The sequence below is a fragment of the Saccopteryx bilineata genome, chromosome 1 (genome assembly GCF_036850765.1).
Source record: "Saccopteryx bilineata isolate mSacBil1 chromosome 1, mSacBil1_pri_phased_curated, whole genome shotgun sequence".
Taxonomy (NCBI): domain Eukaryota; kingdom Metazoa; phylum Chordata; class Mammalia; order Chiroptera; family Emballonuridae; genus Saccopteryx; species Saccopteryx bilineata.
The window spans coordinates 193024451-193034041 of record NC_089490.1 but is presented as its reverse complement, the minus strand read 5'-3'; the positions used below and the strand labels follow the sequence as shown (position 1 = coordinate 193034041).

At 35.4% G+C, this 9591-nt stretch overlaps 2 non-coding genes across 2 annotated transcripts; both read right to left on the bottom strand.

Moving 5' to 3' along the window:
* Positions 1 to 2563: 2563 nt before the first annotated feature.
* On the bottom strand, positions 2564 to 2669 carry LOC136321708 (U6 spliceosomal RNA). The gene has a single exon (XR_010728834.1). It is a non-coding gene; the product is annotated as a U6 spliceosomal RNA (small nuclear RNA).
* A 6711-nt stretch (positions 2670 to 9380) lies between these two features.
* LOC136321501 (small nucleolar RNA U3) lies at positions 9381 to 9591 on the bottom strand. Its single transcript, XR_010728695.1, has one exon. It is a non-coding gene; the product is annotated as a small nucleolar RNA U3 (small nucleolar RNA).

Genomic DNA, 9591 nt, shown 5'->3' with positions numbered 1-9591 from the left:
GCCAGGCCAACATTCTATCCACTGAGAAACCAGCCAGGGCCAGATTATGTTTTTAAAAAACCATTTTGATAGTTTTCCCAATTTTAAGTATGAAAGAAATGAACCTTATTATTTTGGTTAAGATCATGATTTTTTTAACTGATTTTAGTGTCTATTCATCTTCCAAATAAAGTTTATTTGTGTGTATAAATTATTCTTGATACTATCATATTATAAAATGGCCCAATATGAACACTATCATTTTTTAAATGTTTAAATTGAGCTCAGTTTAAACTAATCCAACACTAAGCACGGACTTTTTTTCTAATAATGTTTTTAAGTCAGTAATATGACTGTGGTTTTAAGAAAAAAATAATTTTTGATGCAAAAATAAATATGCTAGTATACTAATTTGAAAAGTAAGAGATTAACAAGTCTTCAGTTAGAATTATTGAAAAGGACGTTATCTTACTTCTTTATTTTGAAGTTTTACACATTTGTAAAGTTTTAATATCTAATCTAATTACAGAATCAATTCTTATTTTTCAAACAAAAAAGTCTTTTTTCACTAATGAAAATACTGTAATTTAAAAAAAATGTAAAATATAAATAAATTAGAAAGGAAAACAAAAGACATAAGCCTGTCCACTTCATCTAAACATGAACTTACCTTTAAATGATGTTTTTACAATTAAAAAATAATGTTGTATATAAAAACTGTATTTTGTCTGGTTAAACTTCATTTTTAAGTCAATATTTAAAATTCATATTCACACATTGCTATCAAATTATTTTGAAGCGTACTACGGACACAGCTACATAAATTGTTTTTATATCATTTTTTAACAAACATTTATTAAAACACATAATGTTTCCTCGCATTGTAATAATTGCAGAAAATAGTCCCAGTTTATTGTGAATATAGCACAGAAAATATGGATATAAAGAGAACAGATCAAGCACTAGTTGATAACATATGATAATAAATTGAAAGCAACCCTCAGGTCTTGATGACAGCATATTTATTTCTAAATATAATTTAGAATGCTTTCACAGGACCGCACACGGACAGTAACCACAATTAAGGTTGGTCAGCAAAAAGATTTCATGTGCTCTTCTAGAACCTGTGCCAGAGAGCAGCTTTTAAGGTATAAGTTAGCTTGAGGGAACTGTATCCTGCCTCGCCATTCGTTTTTTTATAGATGGGCTTTCTGCAGTACTGTTGGTTCTGTAACTTTGTTTTTATGTAAAGGAAAATTGATCAGAGTTTTTATGTAAAGGAAAAAAGAAAACAGAGTTCCTAACTCTACAAATAACCTCTGCAAATAATGCATAGAGGTAAATTAAACTACAAATTGTTTGAGAGTGTCGGAGAGACATACATTGATTTTTCTTCCAAATTTGAACATTCAGGCAGTAATATACAGGTATTAAGAATATTAATATGAATGATGGTACACCCAACTGGGCTTCTGAAACACATTTTCTAGCTGCATTAATAGCCAATTTCAAACTAAAGATGTCATATATCCTTAACAGAATGATTTGTTTTGGGAAAGAAAGAATGATCAAGAACAGTTTAAAAACATATTTACAAATGTTTGGTTTTCTTATGGGAAAATAAACATCTCTGAATAGAAGCACCAGTTCTCTAAGGGTATGAAAACTTCTTAAGCAGATCACATTCACGGTGACCTGCACCCCTCATGCTACCTGCTTGCTTCACTGTCTATAATTGTTGACTTACTGAACCAAGGACAATTTAGAGGCTGTGTGGTGGGCCAAATACCCCAAGTTCTAGTTCTAAAATTGGGTCCAATGATAAACACACATAGCAATTTAATCAAAAACATTTAGCAGATACAGCTACTAGTCTGTGAAATTGAATGTTAGCTCTTGCCTGCCATCAGTTTTATCCCAGGCAAAATAGCAGAGAACAGAAAGTAATGCGCCCTGGGTATCAAACGGAAGAACCGCCGGGTCTCCTCCCATTTTCATTTTCTAGGGTAACTAACAAATTACACAGACTTGCTGGCTTAGACGAACAAACACTTATTCTCATCATTTTGGACACCAGAAGTCCAGAATCAATGTGTCAGCAAGGCAGTGCTCATTCCAAAGTATCCAGAGGAGAATCCTTCTCTTTCTTCTTCCAACTTTTCGTGACTCCGGGAGTTCCTCTGCTTCTGTCTTCACGTGGCCTTTTCCTCTTCTCTATGTCTTCTTTTCTTCCATCCCTTATAAGTACCCTTGTCATTGGATTTAGGGCGTGCACAAATAACCCAAGATGATCTCTTATCAAAATCCTTCCCTTACTTATATCTGCAAACACTCCAACAAGTTCACATTTACACGTTTCAAGGGTTAGGATGTGGCTATATCTTTTGGGAAACCAATGCAATTACTGTCACTACCCATGCTGTTATATTGTGAAATATATGAATTTAATAGTCATGTTACATATTTTTTTTGTAATAAAGGCTACTTCTGTCTTCTCCAATATAGGTGCATATCCAACTAAATTGGTTCAGGATAACAATAATTACTACAATAGTTAACATATATTGAATTGCTTTTTAACTTTTTTTATATGGAATGCTTAATGAAATTGTGTGTCATCCTTGCTCAAAGGGCCCTGATCATCTTCTCTGTATCATTCTAATTTTAGTTATGTGCTGCAGAATTCAGTACTCACTGTTTTTCAACGTAATTTCTCCTCACAGCAGCTCTATAAATTAGTTGTTATTATGCCATCTTTTTCAGATCAGGAAGCAAAGGCAGAGATGTGAAGTGTCTGTCCCATTTACACAGGTAGGAGCTGTGGTTTGAATCCTAGCAAGCTGACTTCAGAACCCTTCCTCTTAATGAACATCCAACATTTTGTGGCTTCTCATATAAGGTAACTTGAAGATTGTCTAGTACCAAAAATTATTTCTCTTTATATACTCAGATTTCCAAAATTCATAAAGTCTAAAACCACAATACCCTTATTAAACTTTACCTTGAGAATTAGCCGTTATATTTCAACTATGAATATATTTAAATATATTAGAAACCAGAGCTGGAAGTGTTATCTTATTACAGATGCAGAAAGAAACATTTACAAAGAGAAGTTTAATAAAAATTACAGAGTAAGTTAAAAATTCTAGAGAAAGAAATCAGTCTCTGGCCTGATTTAGAAGCTGGTATTCTTTTTCTATATATTTAAAGAAAAAAAAACTTTACTTTTCATATTTGGAATGTGGCAGACCTTTTAACCCCTAGGACAGCTTAACCAATGTGTATCTCACTGCAGACCTTCGTCTCCTCCTCTCTCTCATTTCTCTGTCTCCCCTTCCAGGTTGCCATCAACTGTCAGACAACAACTATCAGGTCTATTTTCTAAAGAGATTTCAGACAATATACACAAGCCCCGAGTCTTTCAGTCCTCCCCCAGACAGATAAGCCATTCCTACTGTTATAAGTTCCTGAAGCACAGAATCACAGGAAGTAATAAAAGGACCATTGTTGTTTTGCACTACTTAGTTTCTGGATAGGTTATTATATCTCACTAGATAGTTAACATAGAGAAATATGTTGTCATGCCCTTTTTTTTCATATGGCATATTAGTTTGTCTTTTAATTTATTAGTTTACTTTTTTGACCAGGTTTTCATTACATATAGCCTTTAAAGCATTCATGAAATATTTATTAAGCATTTTCTATGTATCAGGCCTGTGAGAGCCTCTTATGAGCTGGTGATAAAGGAGACAGTCAAAATCCCTGTGATTACAGAGCTTCCATTCTAACCCTGTAGAAACACGGTTGCTCCTTCGAGCCTCCAGCAGTACATACCTAAATCCAGGGAATGGCATAGACTCTGCCAAAGTAGAATAGTCTCCTCATGGTTTATGTCCTAAGTCAAGCTTCCTCGAAGTAGAGCTCAAGAGCTATATTTTTGTGCCAGCAACTTATTAAGGAAATCATCCCAGAAAAACCCACCAAGAGATAGAGAAAGAAGCAGGAAAGAAAGGCAGAAGAAGCCAAGCAAATGGTATAGGTTTCCAGCCACGCCTCAGTCTCAGCTCTAGCCTTCTGGGGAGTTCTGCAGGCATATTTGCACAGAAGAATATTTATCCAAAGCAGGAGAGCTGGGGTTTGTGCTCCTGCATCAGTCAGTCATCATAAAGGGTATAAACGGCCAGGAGCATCTGGATCTTTCTGTATTTGAATAATTTGATTACTGCAATCCAAGAGAAGTTTCAGGAACAGACAGACCAGCACAATGATCTGAGAGGAAATACACCCAGAAATGATCCAGGTAATTTTAAGAAATCTGGAATGAGCATGAAGATCATCTGTTTAATTTATTGAGTATAAATTTGGGGAACAAAAAATATAAAATATTTAAGGCCTCAAACTTGGAGAAATAAAATTCAGAACAATGAATGTAGATACAGAATTGACCTACCCGAAAGTAAAATAATTTGCACCCTCCTCAGGAGGACATAATTTGGGACTCAAAGTATGTTTATTACCCTATGGATGGTTCTGTCTCTTTATTTATTTTTACTTAAAATTATTTAATAGTATGATTTGGCCTTAATTTTTAAGTTGAGTCAAGTATAATATAGATAGGCATGGGGCAAGGCAAGGAGTGACTCGTGTTGGTCATGTACTAGAAATGTTGTTCTTCTGGTTTGGACAAAGCATAGATTGTTCTGATTTATGGTTATTGTAATGTCTCCTTCTGCTACACTTAAACTCCTTCCCCCCAACATGAAAGTATTTCCCTTGCCATCAGCCATGTGCAGACAAAACCAATGTCTCTTCTTTAGATTCTGCAAACCTGGGTGAAGGAGAGGGACCTACGAAAGTGTGCTATGCATTTATTTACTGATTTTAATGAGGAGTAGTTTTTTTTAATGTCAAGACAAGTTTAAATTGAGAAGTAGTGACTGAATGTAGAATATTCAGAAAGGACCTAGAATTGGTCCATTGATTTCTACCTGTACCTACAGTATTGAAATATGAGCCTGAGGGCTAATATTAGGAAACTCATTTGATTTTCCAACACATGGCTGGGCCCATGCTCTTTGTTCTTTGCTTGGTTTACATGAATGGAACATTCTTTGTGTCTGGCATTACTGAATAACAAATATCTCTATTTATTTGCATCCAGGAAGTTATAAAGTTTGTATCAAGAAAGATCAGTCAGTTCACAAAACAAAGCACAACAGATGGAGCGTAGCATGCCTACATGTGCGCAGTGGGATGAGTTGGCTATTGCTGCACAATAAATTGGTACAGTCCTTGTGGGTCAGGAGTATAGGCCTGGCATCCCTGCTTCAGTGCTTAAGACACCAGCCATGGCTTGGTCTCAGCTGACACAAAAGTGAAAAGGGTCCATTTCTAAGCACAAATGGTTTTTAGTAGGACCCAGTCCATTGTGGTCTGTGCAGCTGAGCAACTCAGCTCCCTCCCTGTTGTCACGTGGAAGGCCCCTGAGTTCCCTGCCACTTAGGCCTCTCTGCACCGCAGCCTACTTCACCAAAACCAGCAAGTGCCACGAGAAAGTGTCCACGAGCAAGATGGAAGATACCATCTTGGGTGATATCTTTAAGGAAATAATATTCCATAATCCTTGTCACATTCTATTGGTTTTCTACAAATCACAGACCCTACTGACCCTTAAGGGAGATTGTACAAAAGCAAACACAAGAGAAAGCAGAGATAATTTACCTCTGTCCACCATTATAGCTTACATGCAGACATAACATGAAAATCACTAACTTCCTCCACTGGATAAAGCAGTTCTTTGCACCAAGAGTTGCAAACCTTATAATGAAAACATGATAATTAGGAGTAACTGTTGCAACATCATAGTAACACTATCTCATATAATGACATGTTCTCATTTCATTCATGAGGTACATACACACATGTTTTCTGAGGGACTGAGCAGCACAAGGATACCACCTTACTCATCCAATATGGCTGTGAAGCAAAGAAGGCCGATTAGCAAATAGACACACGAGACCCAGAGCAGTGTTTTGGGGGAAAGTAAAGAAGAGGGGAAGCAATGACATAGTTTTCCTGTTGCCCATCGTACTCTAAGGCTGTGTACAACAGTGGAACTAGAATTAGATTCTTTAAGTGATATTCCTTCCTCTGGGCTGGGGGCTTATGAAGCATCATATTAGAAGAGGTACCAACAATTCCAAGAGTTTGATCAAGAGTGTCACACAGGCCTTGCGTTTGTAGCTCTGTGCACTGGCGGTGCCAGTGGCTTCCATCTTTGATCCATCATCTCAGCACTTGACTAGAATGGATTGTTAGCACTTCAGTCTACAGCTGCTTTTAACAGCACAGATTTCAATTTTCAAGTATTCTTCAAGAGGCCAATTTCCTCTTGGACAGGTTAATTCCTAACTCCTAGCCAATGCCCCATATTCCCAAGAAAGGCCTCTGTTTCCCATCCCATTAGTAGCCCTTACCATTGAAACCCATGTTAGCTATTTGCGAACATTGCAATGCTGCCCATTCTCATTGATATACAAGAGTCCAGGTTCAATTTAATGGGGGAAAGGGGTGAAGGAAGTTAAAAGGGGGATAAATAGTGATGGATAAAGACTTAACCTGGGTGGGTGCACACGCAATACAGTATACAGAGATGTGTTGTAGAATTGGCCACTTGAAACCTATATAGTAACCAGTGGCATTCCAATAAATTAAATTAAAAAAAAACAACCCATATTATTTAGGTCATGTTTAGAAGGCTCCATATAGTTAGATTTTTCAATGTGATTTTTTAATGAAAGAGATATCATTTTAGAAGTTTTTATCATTCTGTATAAATTTGTTAATTACCTAAATTTATATTTTCCTTATATTTTACCCCTTTTATCAGACTCTTTAATTTTCTCTAGAAATTTTCTAATATAAACTGAAAAATACTTTATCTTTTTATTCCATTTTATTTCATAACTCTAGAAAATAAAATAGCTTTTAATATATTATATTGAATGGGGTTAACTTATTGGTAGGGGTGTTTAATTATAAAGTTTTATTAGTTTCTGATAAACAGTACTGTTTTTAATAAGTCCCAAAGATATGCTTCTTATTTCAAGTTCTGTCTGAAGCCAGTAAAGCTAATGCAAAATTCTAGTATATTTCTTTTTCCATCTTTTCTAAAGGTTAATGGTCTAGTTTCTGAAATAGCCATTTAGGAAATGTTAACTTTATGCTAATTCAAATTATTTTCCAAAATTCTGCCCTGAAATAACCTCTTGCCATTTTTATTCTATACCTGAAATAAAATTAAAAAGCTAAGATTTCCATGGTGGATCATGCAAAAGGGGGAAAGTGCATTAATCATAAGTCACAACACCAGCTGAAGCATTTTTGTGGGGTTTTTTGTTTTTGCTTTTTTTTCTTTGCTATAACTACTTTGGCATAAATCTTGACTATTTCTTTTGAACTTGGAGAAAGTAAAAAATAACAATTAGTGCACACAGAGACAATTTTTTTTGCCTTGGTATTTATACTGAAGAAACTAAACCCACTTGGAAAACAGACATGTTCAGATGAGTAACGTGGGTTCTACAGTTCGAGTGATGATGTACAGCAGCTTAGTCATGCAAAAGTGAAAGAACTGATGAACCATGGCTGGTCTGGAGCACACATTTGAGACGTGTGTTCCTTGAAAATTCACTGAAAAGAGACAAATGGATAGTGATCTTCTCACAAAGTTACAGGGATCCAGTCAACCAAGACAAAATATCACCCGAGGAGAAAAGGTTAAGATTTCCAGATGCCATAGCATTAAAACATGAGAACAGGGAGGCAAAGGTTTTAACAATAATTTTCCAACCACCCTTTTATCTACTATTAAACAATTTGTACACTTCAGACATTTCCTGTCCAATGCTAAAGGCTAAATTCATTAAGCGCTCCCCATTTTCTTTAGGCAAAAAGTACGAGTATGCATAATAATTGTTATTATTTCCTTCAACATATTGTTACTTTCATAATGTGTAGTGTTCTCAAAAAGCAATTAGCCTTGGCAAGCAATGTTCTTTAAGTCAGTGCTTTTCAAACTATTCTAGTTCATGTCTCATTTTGAAAAATAAACAACAAAAATGAAAAAGTAGAGTCTAGATTCTCTTACAATGCTTTGAAATTTCTAATTAGAGTAAGTATTGTGACTATAAACAAAATGAAATAAATGATGGAATACGTCTTCTAAAACTATGCATGCCTTTTCAGTTAAATAAAAAATCTATGATATTCCCCCAACTTTTCTTGTCTATCCAAACCTTATACCCCAAGAAGAGAATCATTGTGAGAATACTATTTGCCTGGGTTGTTTATTTTAGGTACACAAATCTAAACTACAATGATAATTTGTGTTTTCCTTAGTTTATATATTTACATATCATAATATCAGGATTGATTATCTGGAATGGACTGACAGTCAAACAGCATGAGGAGTCAATATCTGAAGTCTACCAATACTGCACTAGTGGAAAGAAAATTAAAAAAAATAAAAAAAAATAAAAAAAATGGTCCTTATGGAAAAGAAGCAGCCAGAGAAGTTACAAAAAAGCCTTCCAAATGTGATTAGAAGGCTGCATTAGTTTTTTGTTTATTTGTTTGTTTTTTAGTAGTTTTAAAACAAGTCCACAAATTCTTCGATGTTCCTTCCTTCAAGAGATAGAACTTCGTTCCATTCTTAAGTGTGGCTGGACTTTGTGACTTCCTTCTAATGACTAGAATAAAGCTGAAGTGATATGGGGTGATTTGGGAGATTCAGTCTTAAAAGCTACTGTGGCCTTCTTGTCACTCACTCTTTCTTGAATCACTGTGAGCAGTCATGCCATGCTGTGTGGAGAGATCCACAGAGTAAGTATTGTGATCTCCATCCGGTAACCATGCAAGTAAATTATCTCAGGAACAAATCATCCAGCCCCGATTAAGCCTTCAGCTGACTGTAACCTTTGCTAATATCCTGACTGCAACCTTATGAGAGAGCCTAAGCCAGAACCAACATCCCTGTCCCTCCTGAATTCCTAACACACAGAAACTGAGATAATAGATATTTATTGCTGTAAGTCAATAAGTTTGGGGGATAAGTTGTTACATACAATATACACTTATTATAAGAGCCAAGAGAACAATAAGATTTAAAGAGAAATGGCATACTTGACAATGTCAAATATGATACAAGGTAATGTCAAATGAGAACCAAAGAGCTTCCACTGGCTTTATCAACTTGAGATGCTAACTAACTATAGGATTGGTCAGTTTCACAGAAAAGTGTGAATGAAAGGTCGAGATCATCAAGAGGTACAAAGTCAGAAAATGTGGCTATTAAGTATGAAAAAAGTATTTAAAAAAAAATTTTTACTTTTATTTTTTTTACCACTCAGACTGCATTCTCTCCCTCTTACTCTCCCAAAGGAAGAGAAGAATGATCATCAATGGCAAAAGGCAGTTGCACAAGCAACACCAAGAGCCGCCTTCACACTCAGAGAACACTGTAACTCCTCCTTGTGGTTTTGGGTACTCTACACGATCAGAGAAATTTCTCTAGTAACAAACTATAGAAATGATCCCTGAAAATATAATCTT